Below are 15,287 nucleotides of genomic sequence, written 5' to 3'. Positions count from 1 at the left end.
CTGGAGCAAAAGTCTTAAATTGTAGCCCAGGTTAGCCTCAAACTTGGCCATCCATCTGCATTTGCTAGTACTTTTTTAAAAAAATAGTTTACTTTTTATGTGTATATGTGCTGATGCTGGAGGATGCCAGAATTCTCCCCGGAATTTAAGGTACTATGAGACCCAAACTCCAGCCCACTGCTAGAACAGCATTCACTCTTACCCAGTGGACCATCTTGCCAGCTCCTTGAGATCCTAATTTTTACTTTTAGTTCATTCCATCTATATGGTACTACCTTTTTTTCCTTCTTGAACCCACTTCCACGCAGTCTTTATGACAGATCTCAATTTGCCCAGATTATTATTTAGAATCTTGTTTCAGCCTTGCAGGAGATGGAATTACAGGCTGCCATGCCATTTTAAAAATACTTAGGTGGCAGCACCTGGGAAGAAGATGCGGTGGACCTCTAAATTCAAGGCCAGCTTCATCTACACAGAGAGTCCCAAAACAGCCAGAGCTGCATAACCTTAAACAATTTTTTAAAAGTCTAGGAACAAAGCCAGGCAGCGGTGGTGCACACCTTTAATCCCAGCACTTAGGAGGCAGAAGCAGGCAGATCTCTGTGAGTTCAAAACCAGCCTGGTCTACAAGAGCTAGTTCCAGGACAGGCTCCAAAGCTACAGAGAAACCCTGTCTCAAGCAAAAAAAAAAAAAAAAACTTGGCCAGGAAATTGTAGTCTGCTAATTGGAAACTAATAGAGGTAGAAAGATTACTTTGCAATAGCAAAGCAGTTTTGAATTCTAGCCCCTTTTTCTTTCGCTGTAGCATGATTTGTTCACACACTAGCAAGCAGCATGTAGCAGACAGATAGTGTTGAAACACGAATAAGCCCTGTGAGGCAAGTACAGAGTTGTGTCATTGTTTAATGCTCATGTTAAATTACAGAACTGATAGGTTGCTTAATTTTTTTAATATTTGGCTTATCACATTTTACAATTTGAGATTTTTGTGCGAGAGCTTTTTGAGACCAGGAAATGCTATATATTTCTATCTTTTGGGCGGGATGGGAGACTCAATCCCTGATTCCCAGTGTGACAGAACTATCTTACAACAAGGACAAGTAGGATTAGGAGGTTGAGATACAGGCATTAGGATTATTGAGATCAGTTAAGAGCATGTGCCCTTGCAGAGATCCCAGTGCCTATATCCAAGGTCTCATAACTGCCTGTAATTACAGTTCCAGAAGACCTAACACCCTCTTGCTTCCATGAGCCTCTGCATGTAATACACACGTACTCAGGTGTAAACAAAACTAAATATGTGTTATATTTGTCATCTACTGAGTACCATGACTCTAAAAATAATACAGTAACAAGTATATCTTATAAAGATAAGTCTGCAAAATATCTCTAGAAAGAGTAAATGGAAAGGAGTTCTGCCCTCAATTGATATTTATGTTTTTAAAGCTGAATGCCTGTGTTCCCGGTCCCCACAGAGGTCAGAAAAGGTTGGTAGATTCCCTGGAACTGGAGTTCTGGATGGTTGTAAGCACCCAGATGAGTGCTGGGAACTGAAACCGAGGAGTAGCATGTCCTCTTAACCTCCTATCCCCAAATTTCAATTTTGTTTTCTTTGAGACGGTTTCTCTCTGTCCTAGCTGTCCTGGAACTGTTTTTGTAGACTGGTCTGTCCTTGAACTCACAGAGTTCTACCTCCTGAGTTCTGGGGTTAAGGACATGTACCACCACCGCTCGGCTAATTTTAATTTTGTTTTTATGGCAGGGTTTCTCTGTAGCTTTGGAGTCTGCCCTGAAACTAACTCTTGTAGACCAGTCTGGCTTTGAACTCGTAGAGATCTGCCTGCCTCTGCCTCCTGAATGCTGGCGTTAAAGCATGCATCACCACCGCCTAGCTCCAGCCTTAAAATTTTTTAATGAGGGCTGGGGGAATAGTGTGATGATACCATGCATATATGCAAGGCTCTGGGTTTGATCTTCAAAAGGTTACATCCATTGGCTGGCCTTTAACTCGGATCTACCTGCTTTAGTTTCTTTTTTTTTAATATTTATTTATTTATTATGCATACAATATTCTGTCTGTGTGTATGTCTGCAGTCCAGAAGAGGGCACCAGACCTCATTACAGATGGTTGTGAGCCACCATGTGGTTGCCGGGAATTGAACTCGGGACCTTTGGAAGAGCAGGCAATGCTCTTAACCACTGAGCCATCCCTCCAGCCCCCCTGCTTTAGTTTCTTGCATGCTGGAATTAAAGCATATGCCACCCAGTCTAGTAAGGTTTTCTATTATAGCCCAGCAATATGAAAGAATAGAAGTATCTGCATTCCTTAATTCTACCATTAACGTTCAACTAATTGTGCAAGTAGAGGGTTCTATGATCAAATTCTATATAACCTTTCCCTCTGCCCTCTTGTCTACTTACATTTGGGAACTTGGGGCTGTATCTGGTAGTTGGTAGTGTTTGCCTCATATGCACAAAGCCCTGTATTTTGTCTCACCACTGCAATAAATCATACCTGTAACTCTAACATAAAGACAGGTAAATCGCCTTTCTGTCTCTCTCCCTTCTCCCCACTTCCTCCACCTCTGTTTCTCTCTCTCTATGCTCTTCCCCCTTCTCCCCTTTCCCCTTCCCTTCCATAACCCACTAAATACCCACTTTTTCTGCAAAAAAAAAAAAAAAGGCAAATCAGAAGTTTGAAGTCTTACTTACTTACTTACCTACTTATTGAATTCAGAAGCCAGCCTGAAATCCTGTTTTTGTTGTTGTTGTTGCTTTAAAAAAAAAAAAACTGCAGTGGAATGCATCTGGAAACTAAACCATTTTACATTCCCTTCAGAGCTCAATATGTTTTTTGTGCCAAATGGTTGTGGCACACGCCTTTTATCCCAGCACTCAGGAGGCAGAGGGCGGCAGATCTCTGGGAGTTCGAAGTCAGCCAGGTCTGCAAGAGCTAGTTCCAGGACAGGCTCCAGAGCCACAGAGAATCCCTGTCTCAAAAAACAAAAAAAAAAAAAGTTTCTTCAGGAAATATTCTTTGGGTATCCACTAGGTGTCATATAACACAAAGACACCAAGATAAGCAGGTATCCAGTAAGAACACCTAAGAGCCTTACAAAGATAAAAATAGTTATGTAGGTCAAAAGAAAGTTGTATAAGTGCTATATTGTCAGTGGTAGAACAATTTTATACTGTGATCATCAATATCAAACCAAATGCATGCTGGGCTAAGTTATATAAAAAGGCTTAAAGACAAGTCAGCCTGGTGATGGTGGTGCACGCATTTAGGCAGAGGCAGGTGGATCTCTGAGTTCAAGGCCAGCCTGGTCTACAAAGTGAGTTCCAAGACAACCAGAGCTAAACAGTGAAGTGACTTGACAGTACTGTGAGTAGGAAGCTGAGAATAATAAACTCAAGTGTCCATGCAGGATGCTGGGAGTAAAACCTACACTTTTTCCTTATTTGGTCCAGTTTTCCTTGCTTAGGAGCTTGAGGCTCTACCCGCTCTACTATGTTAAATTTTAGTCTTAATTCTCATCTCTTTCCTGGGTCTTGCTACTAATTTGTCCCTTCCCTTGTTGATACCAACTTTAACCTTGAATAGATTTTCTGCTTCCAGGGAAGTACAAAGGAAAATTTCCAAAGACATCTCCCCAGTAAGCTCCCATCAGTAATGAAATCTCTACCTCTGCAAAGTTAAACAGCAGTGCTGCACTGTGGCCGTCCCTGAACAAACTGAGGAGCACCGATGGACGATGGAACTCCCTGTTTTGTTTTGTTCGTTGACAAAAGATTTCACCCTCTTGTTAATAAGGTTCTGTTAATTTTCACAAAGTACAAGTTAGGAAAACACCACCACACTGAAGGTCTGGAGCAGCTTCATTCCCCCCACAAAAGTCTCATGTGTCAGCCTATAATTTTTATAGTTAAAATCACTTTTTTCAAAAAGCCATATTTAAACATTCCATGTACGTTTATCCATTTTTATTTTCTTAACATAGCATTTCACTAAACCAGTTTCCTTCCCATCAACTATTAGATCAATGATCATTATGATCATTTCCACTGGTTTGCAGGAGGCTCTTCTACTAATATCTCCCATGGCTCCCACTGCAACAATTTTTTTTTATCAGATTTAGTTCACTTCAGCCTAAAAATCACCTCTTGCTTGACCACCCTGAATCATATCTTCTAATTTTTTAACATCTGGTTCTACTTGGTCTGTACCCAATTCTTTTTGCTATTCTGTGTGTTTTCCATGAGCTGCATTTTTAAGGAACTTCTTAAGAACATCAGGAATCTTTGTGTATAATATTGTTAGCCTCTTGTGTATAATATGCTACGCAGCCAATCCCACTAGGGCAGCAGTCTTCAACAAACTCACCATGACAGTGTCTAGAAACCACAGAACCTCAGCCCACTGAATTGTAGTTTTGTTGTTTTGTTTTCATTTTTCTTTATTTTGAGATAGGGTCTTCCTATATAGACAGAGGTCCTGGAACTCTTTTTGTAGACTGGTCTGTCCTTGAACTCACAGAGATCTACCTGCTTCTGCCTCCTGAGTTCTGGGATTAAGGACATGTACCACCACCGCTCGGCTAATTTTAATTTTGTTTTTATGGCAGGGTTTCTCTGTAGCTTTGGAGCCTGTCCTGGAACTAGCTCTTGTAGACCAGGCTGGCCTCGAACTCACAGAGATCTGCCTGCCTCTGCCTCCTGAGTACTGTGATTAAAAGCGTGCGCCACCACCGCCTGGCCCCAACATTATTTCTTATTTTAACAGTACATCTTTTGGAGTTAAAACAATAGCTTCTATGGACATACAGGATACAGTATGTCCTGTGTATGTATGTATAAGCACACTGTACTATTGCTACTCATCAGCAACTTTATAATTTAAGCTTTGGGGAACTACAGGATTTAAGAGAGGCGAAGGATATATGTGTTGGGTTAGAATCTGTTAGGTACAGAATGGCAGTCAAGGGATTTGGGAAGATAATAAGGCCTGGCCATATGGCAGTGCATGGAAATATGTTTTTGCATTGTGTTTTGAGTAATATTAGATGCCCAGATCTCAGGAGGAACAAAAGAGACGAGTCCTAAAGAAGATTAGTGTCCAAATCTGTACAGACCCATGTTCCAGTGCTGACTCTGGCAGTAACTTCTTTTTTGTGTTTGTTTGATTTTTGAAACCATTATCCTCTTGTCTCAGTTTTTAAATGTTTTTAAAAGGATCAGTTTGGCTGGGCAATAGTCGTACATGGTTTTAATTCCAGCATTTAGGAAGCAGAGGCAGCTGAGTCTCTGAGTTTGAGGTCAGTCTGGTCTTCAGAGTGAGTTCCAGGATAGCCAGGGCTACCCAGAGGAACTCTGTCTCGAAAAAAATAATGTTTGGTTTGTTTTGGTTTTGATACAAAGTCTTACTAATGTTGGTTTCAAATTCATGATCCTTCTGCTTCCGTTCCCAAATGTGCTGTTATAGGCATATGCCACCAAGCCTGACTTGTTAGAGACATCTATAGATTAAATCAAGGAAATTCTATGATAATCTTCTCTTCAAATTGCATGTAGTTAGATCTTAACAACTGACCTAAGTTGAATTTAAGTAGGTGCAGTTCTCTGACCCCTCAGTCTCATTTCCAGAGTCTGTGAATTCTGCAGGACCTACAGATTGCCAGTGTTCCTCCTACAGTATGAATTCTGTGGGACCCACTGCTTGCCAGTGTTCCTCCTACAGTCTGAGTTCTATGGCACCTGCAGCCTGCCAGTGTTCCTCCTGTTTGAAGGAATTGTTCTGATTTGATTTTTTTCTTAATTTTTATTTTTCAGTCCTTATTTATTTAGTACTTTTTTTGTACCAGACATTGAGCTTTTAACCTACATTGTTTAAGGATTTTTATAGTTTGCCATAGATTATGGGTGTACAAACATGGAGATTGCACCAAGCCTCCTCTCGCATCCTGGATAACATAGTCTTGACAGTAAAGACTCATTTCAATGATTATTACAAGAAGCTCTTAAAGAAGGGAAGGAGATAAAAGGATGCAGTGACATTAAATTGGCATGTGAAAATAACATTTGAGGTCTACCATGTGCTAAATACTTTATACATGGTGTGTTTATATCTTATTGTTTGAGATATGCTCTATGTAACCCTGGCTGGCCTGAACTTGTTATATAGACCAGGCTGGCCTTGAGTTTAAGGGATCAGCCTGCCTTTGCTAGAAGTAAAGGCCGTTATGCCTCAGGGTACATGGCATACTCTTTCTGTCATTGAGATAAACAGATTTAACAAAAGTAGCCTGCATTATATAGAAAACAAAATTTTAAAAACATACTATAAAATCACTTGAATGTCTCTTCCAGCATAAAATTTGAAACTAGACATTTTTGTTTTCACTTTGTATCGTCAGACAAAACCTCACTCAGTTGGCTACAGGTCACAAGTCTCCTGAGACATACCTTGAACTTGTAGCCCTACTGCTTCAGACTCTTGAGAGGCTAAAATTACTGGCCTATGTCACCAGGTCCGGCTCAGTCACTAGAATGGTTCAGAATGTTTGTTTCTGTTTACCTCCCCTTTAAGGACAAAGACAGTGTGGTGCCTCTGCATGGTATTGGAAGAGTCAGGATTTTTCTAGGGTCCTGAGATAGCAGTACTTTTTAAAGAAGTTTAAACATATGAAGTAATAGGGTTCACTACAGTGTGTGTGATTGATCTTTGTTCTAGTTTATCCCTGCCCTTCCCTGCCCCCTCCATCCTCCCTGCCCCTTCAGGCTAGTTTCCTCCCTTCTAAAATAGCTCCATCTTCTGCTTTCATATCTTATACAGTCTATATCATGCCACGATATTGTTACTCCTTCACTTAAGATCTGTGTACCTTCCATGGTCTCTTAAGCATTTCCTTTTGTTTAAGACATGATCTCATGTAGTCCAGGCTGGCCTCAAGCTCACTATGTAGCTGAGGTAGTTTTTGATCCTTCTGCCCGCCTCACAAGTATTGGGATTACAAGTGCCACGACGCCAGGCTGAATTTTTTTTTCTCCCAGTATTTTAAAATGTTATGTATAAAAGTGTTTTGCCTCTGTGTATGGATGTATATTACATACATGCCTGGCGCCCATGGAAGTCAGATGAGGACATCAGATCCTCTGGAATGAAGTTACAGATGGTTATTAGCCTCTCTCTGTTGGTGTTGTGAAACAACCAAGGTCCTCTGAAGAGAACAAGTGTTTTCAATTGCTGGGCTACCTTCCTAACTCCTCAGGCTGTAGCTCTCAATGATACGGGTGCACGGAGCTCTTAAGGATTTTACAAAAGTTTTGGATCCATCCAAGATATTACTCCTGCCCCCATACATATATAGAAAGGGAATTGGCCAAGTCCTGAACACTACATCTATGTACAAATGCTTATAGCTCTTCTGGGATGCAGTAAGGTGCATGACTCAGGTTAAAACTCAGCCCGGGAAGTGTATGAGTATCCACATAGCCTGGGGGGAGTCCCATTCATCTGCATGATACTGTTAAATGCTGCCACACCTTAGTGGTACTCTGTGAACTTGAGAAGACTTACACCAGGCATCCTGATGGTTCACTGAAAGGCATGCTGTGTTTTTCTCCTATAAATAGAAAATTTATCCATTTTGTGTTTAGATTCATGAAAGTGTGCTATAACCAAATGGTTGGTATTACTTTCTTTTAACTTTTGCAGTACACAGTGTGCAGTCTTAAAGAAATGAGGATTGCCCACATAGAAAACATATTTTGGACTTTGTAATAAGTGGTTACTCTCATTTACTACCACTCTCCCCTCTAAAATTCACTTGGACTCCTTTAGGTCAGCCCCTCTGAAATTTTCTTGGATAAACAATGATGACAAAAAACAATTGTCTTGCCTCATACTGGATAACAATGACATGTAGAACAAGTAGTCTCTTTGGAATACGGCATAGCCCACTAAGTGGCGAGGGTCAGTCTGGTTAAAGGAGAATAGTGGCACACATACGCCATGTTTTCTCATCCCTGTTTGATAATCCTCTTGTCAAGGAATCTTCAAGAAATACCTGCTGTCATTTAACCAGAGCAGCTGTCTTATCTGCTTACTGAAGCTCCAGAAGCACCTTCTACCTGAGAGCAAGCCTGCCAGTCAAGTAGGTTTAGGATGGAAGGAATACAAAGTATTTACTGTACGCAAAGTATAGAACAGGGAATGATTCGTGTTCTGCGCACTTGATAGGTGCCAAGGCCTTGTAATTATATCAGCTTTTGGAGATGAACAATAGACTTTCATTCACACTCGCTAGGTTGCACAGTGTAGCTAACGTCTGAATGCTTACTGTGCATAGAATCACTGTCCCAAGGGGCCTTTCCTGCATTTCCCATTTGTTTCCTCTCATCTGATTTTTCTAAACAGCCCAGAAGAGTCTTAATATTGTCACCCCAACTTGTTAATAAGAAAACTAAAATGCAAAGCTATTAGACAATTTACAAAACAATATTGCAAAGCTGGGACTTTGACCCCTGGCTGATTTTAATCCACTTCAACTTCCTCCTCAAAATCTCTGGCATTGCTGTCAATCATCATTTGTAAGTGTGGCTGGCAATTTTGGTAAACAGTTAGGGAAGCACACAGGGGAATCGCTGTTGTGAGACATGGTGCCTTCCATGTCGGGAGGACTCTCTTAAGATCAGGCTGGAAGGATATGGCAGACTGAGGAAGGCGGAGGTGATGTAGTCAGACCTGTTTAGGAGCTGATTACATCTGAGCCTCTGGCTTTTTGCCTGCCAGCTGACTCAGAGCTGGCAGATGGGCCAGTGCCTGGGCAGGTTGATTTCATAGCCTTATACTTCAAAGGATCTGATTCCTGGCACTTCTGTACACTACTTTCCAAAGAGCACAGCCTTGTGGGGGAGGTAACGCTAGAGTCTCCTGGAACAAAAGCCCTAGGCAGTGTTTGCTCAGAGTTCAAATGTATGTGGTTTATTTGGGGCTAGTCAGTAAAAACCACAGGTCCACCTCTAAGCAGGTTTAACGTTGGTCACTTGAACCTTTAATGTGGTGCAGGCAAGAAACTTGTAAGTCCAAGAGTCAAAACATCCTGGGTCCCAAGTGTCTTCAGCATCCAATTATAGGTAAATTACTAGGACTTGGTTTTCTTATGTGTGACATTTACATTTTTGTTTATTTATTTGGGCAGGATCTTGCTATATAGTTGGCTGGCATAAATGCACTATATGGAACAAGCTGGCCTTAAACTTGGAATGACCCTCCTGTGTCCACGCTAAGATTATAGGCATGTACCACCTTGTCTGACTGAAATAGAATTTTTGTCAGTCCTTCATATGGCTGTGGTATTAGAGAAAAATGAGTGGCAAATACTTACTACAGCACCTGACATAGTAAACAGTATTTATCAATGAGAAGTCATACTTGGCAAGAGAATCAGAGCTCTAAAAAGTAAGCATTCTTTTTCTCAACAAGCATCCAAAGAGGGATTTGGTGTTTTAGGTGAGAGAATGAAGAAAATAACCTCTATTAAACATGTAAAATGAATACGTTTTCACGGTCTGTTTATCTAATGTAGTGTTTGCAACAGCCCTACGAAATGTTTTTCCACTTTGTAAGTGACATGGTAGCCGACGAGGTTTCGTACCACAGTTAATGTCAGAGTCTGCACTATAGAACCTATGAACTAAGTAGGCTTCAGCTCCATCAGATTATGCACATCCCCTTAGCAGGCAGGCAGACACGGTCAAGTAGCTGCCCTGAGTCACAGAACAGAAAAAGGAAACCCTAGGGGTAGAGTGACAGGCATTTAAATCAGCACAGGAATTAGTGTTCTCAGTAGGACTTTAGGTGAATCACTATACTGTTAAAAAAAAAAATACATTTGCTTTGGGTTTTGGTGGTAGTGGTTTGGTTTTTTTGTTTATTTGTTTTTGGTTGGGGGTGTTCCATTGCATAAGTGGGAAGAGAAGACAACTTACAGGAATCAGTTCTGTTCTTCCACTATGTGGGGCCCAGTAATCAAACTCAGGTTGTCAGGCTTGGGGAAAGAACCTTTATCTGCAGGACCTTCACGCTGGTCTACCCACAGTGGTGTGTGCAGGGAGAAGTCAGGAAGATCTTCCCAGTTTTCCCTGGCACAGTGAAAGGAAAAGATCAGAGGGAGGCCTTTCTAGGCATTCTCACAGGAACATTTAGATCCAGCATTATGATAATTGCAGCAAATTTTATAGTTCCCGACCAAGAAACTGTCTCCAAGGAGATCAGTTTATGGTAGAACTAATATATACATCATGAATCTGCATCAGAGTCATCTGTACTTCCTTGGGCTTAAAAACTAACCCTGATGTTGGTATAGCAACCGACTCTTATTTCATGGTTACTCGGTACCGAGTCCTACTGTGTTCACAGACTAGAATGCTCAGCTGGTGAATGGTAGAGTCTTTTTCTAAGTCAATAATTTCAAATTAATTTTAATATACACCCACAATGTGTGTAAGGTACACTTCAAGTTATAGACACTATTGTAGGTAATATATTATGAAATGAAAACTTTTAAATGGGTAGGATGAAACTGAAATTATTTTATTTCAGGGAAAATGTCTACTTACACTGGGCAAAGGTGGGAGCTTCGCTGGGAAAGTAATTGCTGTGCAGCATAAGGACCCGAGTTTCAGTCACCAGAAACTGTGTTAAAGAGTCAGACACATTTGTAGGGAGCAGAGGCAGTCCTGAGTAAATGTGTATTGTTAACATAGGCCCCACTTTGTCAAAGATCCCATAGCCTCGGACTCAGGAAAATGACAAAGCCTTCCTCTGCTCAATGTGTGCATGTTGATAGTGTGTGCAGAGAATGTTTACTATGGCTTTCTTGTCCCCACCCCAACTCTTGGATATTTACAACCTGAAGACCACTTCCCCACAGAGACTGACCCTACTGAGATTAGCTAAACAGGTTCCCTTAATCCAGCTGTATACCACAACACTGCCTCCTTGTTCGACTGCAGGAAGCAACTCTTCCTCTCTGCTCAACTTTATACAGTAAAGTTTCTCCATCCTAGAGCCCGGTCTACTTGATCCCAGCTTTTTGTTCATGTGTCCATCTGTCTGTCTCTTCATTTTCTCCTCCACTCCCAGTCAGATTGAATCCCTGGGAACTGTGCGTAGATGTGACATACAGTGCAGGGGAGACAGAGCTAACCAGCCAGCTTTGTCTGTTGGTGAGCCCCAGCCACTGAAAGATACCCCCACAAAAAGGTGAATGGCACCCACACCTGTGCCCAAATGCATCGTAGAGAGGAGCTCACTGTGAGTTCAAGGCTAGCCTGGGATACATAATACCAGATCATCCAGGACTACATAACTGTCTCAAAAATGACAAATAGAAAAAAAAAAAGCCGGACGGTGGTGGCACCCGCCTTTAGTCCCAGCACTCAGGAGAGGCAGGTAGATCTCTGTGAGTTCAAGGCCAGCCTGATCTACAGAGTGAGTTGTAGGACAGCCAGGGCTACACAAAGACCCTGTTTAAAAAAAAAAAAAAAGACAAATACAGATGAAGTGATGTCTCAGTGGCTAAGAGCACTTGTTGCTCTTCTAAAGGACCCGCACTGTCTCCTCACTCCCACATTGAGCAATTACTGTACTTTAGCTCCAGGAAATCTGATACCTTGTTCTGGCCTCTGGGTACACATACATAGACACATGCACATTAAAATAAAAAAAAAAGAAAAATATTCAGTTCTGATATTTCTTTTCTTTTTCCTTTCCTTTTTTTGTTTTTTCGAGACAAGGTTTCTCTGTAGTTTTAATATTTATTTATTTACTTATTATGTATACATATATGTGTGTATGCCTGCAGGCCAGAAGAGGGCACCAGACCTCATTACAGATGGTTGTGAGCCACCATGTGGTTGCTGGGAATTGAACTCAGAACCTTTGGAAAAGCAGGCAACGCTCTTAACTACTGAGTCATCTCTCCAGCCCCTTCTCCGTAGTTTTAGATCCTGGCCTGGAACTAGCTCTTGTAGACCACGCTGGCCTCAACTCACAGAGATCCACCTGCCTCTGCCTCCCAAGTGCTAGGATTAAGGTGTGCTCCACCTCCACCTGGCCAGTTCTGATATTTCTGGTTCTACATACCATCTTCAATTTATACAGTTTTTTTGAGGAAAGCACTCGTTTAAAAATGGTTGTTAATTTTATGAGATTTTATTGTTTTTTTTGAGTCTAAATCTCTTACAAAATTGAGATATATTACCAGATGCTAAAGATGGAAAAAAAAAACCCTCCATTTATAATTTTTTACATCTCTTTATGTGTCTCTTTCTCTCTCTCTCTTACAGTGTGTATGTGTGTAGATCAGAGGACAACTTTCATGAACTGATTCTTTCCACCATGTGGGTTGCTCAGATCTAAACCTCCATTTGTGTTGACGTCAAATATAAGGATCAAGGGAGCATTCCAGTGAGATGGTCAAGCATGTCTGTAATCCCAACTCTTTGGGAAATTGAGGTAGGAGGCTAGAAAATTCCAGGCCAGTCTGAGTGACTTTGCAAGACCATCTTAAAAAAAGAAAATTTTTAAGCACACTGGTAATGTAGCTGGGTGGCAGAGTGCTTGCTTGGCATGCATGAGATTCTAGGTTCACCTGCCCAGAACTGCAAAAAAAAAGACTAGCAAAGCTGCTACAGAGGATGCCAACCTCAATCCAAGTGAACAGAAGCTCATTCCTTGTTGCTTAAATAACAGACATAAGTGAAAGTTGCATTTTTTTTTTGAGACATGAGTAGCTTTGGAGCCTGTCCTGGAACTGAGTCTTGTAGATCAGGCTAGCCTCGAACTCACAGAAATCTGCCTGCCTCTGCCTCCCAAGTGCTGGGATTAAAAGCGTGCGCCACCACTGTCCGGCTCTACAATTCTTTTTTTTTTTAATATTTATTTATTTATTATGTATACAATATTCTGTCTGCGTGTATGCTTGCAGGCCAGAAGAGGGCACCAGACCTCATTACAGATGGTTGTGAGCCACCATGTGGTTGCTGGGAATTGAACTCAGGACCTTTGAAAGAACAGGCAATGCTCTTAATCGCTGAGCCATCTCTCCAGCCCCTGGCTCTACAATTCTTACCACAACTCACTGGCTTGTTTTGTGCACTCCTCATAGAGACCAGTGGTTTAAGCCTCAGGACCTGCAGCTGATACCTTTCACAATAACAGGTCCAGATTCTTTTACTGATGGCAAATGATAAGGGTATAGTATGATTTATTAGGAAATCAAAAAATGTCACTCTCCTTATAAAAGCAAAATCTGTACTTAAATAATATACTCTTAGATTTATGGCCATTCTGCTATTTACTAGTCATGCAAATTTGGGGAAATAACCTCCTGGAACGTGATTTTTGTGTCTGAAATGAAAATAATTGGTATTATAACTAACTCACCAAGGGGTGTAACATGATAAAAAAAATTGAACCCTTGTTCCAAGTGCAAGGATGTTGAGTTAAACTCTCAAAAGTATCCTTTTAATCTCCAATATACTGCAGGTGCACATCACCCCCCCATCCCAGGTGTTGCTTCTATCTCCTGCCTACTCTTTCTCATAAGGAGTAGCTGGTCCCTGAAGTCTTTTATAGATTAACTCTACACTAAAGTTAGCTAGGAATACATAAGCCCTCCCTTCCTGAGCATGCCCTAGTCTCAAGTTATAGGAGGAGGTCACACCTGGAAGGGCACTCACTAGAAGCCCTGACCACAACACAAAGTCACTTTAATAAACAGAAACTTTGATCATTTACTTATGCTGTCTTTAGATACAGTGGAGAGGACCCTCTCTCCACCTTCTGTGAAGTAGATAAGAAGTCCAGAGCCCAGGAGCAGCTCCTTTTTAAAACACCGGAGAACTAAGGCACCCACCAGTCTGGAACACATGTATCTCCCCTTGGAAAGTCATCAAAGATTCTCCCTGGAGGCAAGGATGGTTGTTGGAAGGCAAGCGCCTGCCCTCTCTGCCTTGCAGCCTTGTTGCTAGTAAAGCCCTTTCTCTGCACTCTGCCTCTCCTGGTCCTGAGACTGGGTGGCAGCCAACAAAACCTTCTGTGGTTATAATGCTAGTGTGTAGAGACTGAGTGGTTAGTCAAAACATTTTCCCTTTCCTCCTGACCACACAGAAGGGCTGCTCACCTGGGTTCTCCTGCAGGTAGGCCAGCTGCATTGCTGATTCTGTTCTTAGCGTGGAAGCAGACATGATCAACAGAACTGGCCCATGCACGAACCATTCTCTGTTCTCCATGCTCACACTCCCTTCTGACATGGGACTCAGCAGAGCCCTTGGGTGTATGCCCTCTCCTCCGCTAACCTCCATCCCAGTCTGGACTGTAGTGTGACTTTTTTTTCAGACAGTTGCATTTCACATCTTAAGAAAATAAGGCAAGGCAAAAAAAGATAGAAAATGAATTTTACAGGATTTGCTTCACAAATTGGCAGTTCTTTGAGACAAACAAAAGCTCTCCTCACTTACCTGTGAAACTGAAATAATGTGCTTTTCTCCCATCTTGGAAGACTAAATGAACAAAACATAGAAAGCCTTCAGCACAGCACCTAGTATTTGCTAGGCATCGCTATTGAGAGGTTACTTCACCAAAAATAATCCTGAAGGCAATACAAGCAAAGTGTCCCCAGGGGTGGGCAGGGAAGCATAAAACCAGACTTGTCACAGTCCTCTTTCTGGGACTTTCATGGTATTCTTTCAGTGATATCCTATCCCTGCCGAACTTTTGAGAGCAGAAAGACACTCCCACCCCCGCAAGAACTGAGGCATTTTGGTTCAAAGCATGTGACTCACAGAGCCCCATTGTATACGGGTATCTCCTTTCTTATACGATCATTGAGTGTTTTTATGGCATTTCATGTGTGTGGTTGGTTTGCCTGCATATATGCATGTGTACCATGTGTGCCTGATGTCTGAGGACGTCAGAAGAGGGTGATAGATCCCTAGGGCTTGAGTTACAGACAGTGTTAAGCTACCACATGGGTGCTGGGAATCAAAACCAGGTTAGAAGAGCAGCCAATATTGATCATGACATATTTCATATCATATTTCTTATGCACAGATATTCTGAGATTCACTAGGGTCCTTTAAGTACACCATCTGGCCTGTACTGGTTTTCCTCCCAGAAAAGTGCCGTGGCCTTCCAACTCATTCAGAGTTACATAATTCTAGTTTAGGGCTTCTCTCCCCCGCTCCTTTAAATATTCCAAGATAGGGTTACAAGGCAATC

Source organism: Microtus oregoni, unplaced genomic scaffold (assembly GCF_018167655.1).
Source record: "Microtus oregoni isolate MIOR12 unplaced genomic scaffold, Mior012 000000F_ref0000247, whole genome shotgun sequence".
In the NCBI taxonomy this organism is placed as follows: domain Eukaryota; kingdom Metazoa; phylum Chordata; class Mammalia; order Rodentia; family Cricetidae; genus Microtus; species Microtus oregoni.
This window is presented reverse-complemented; position numbering follows the sequence as displayed.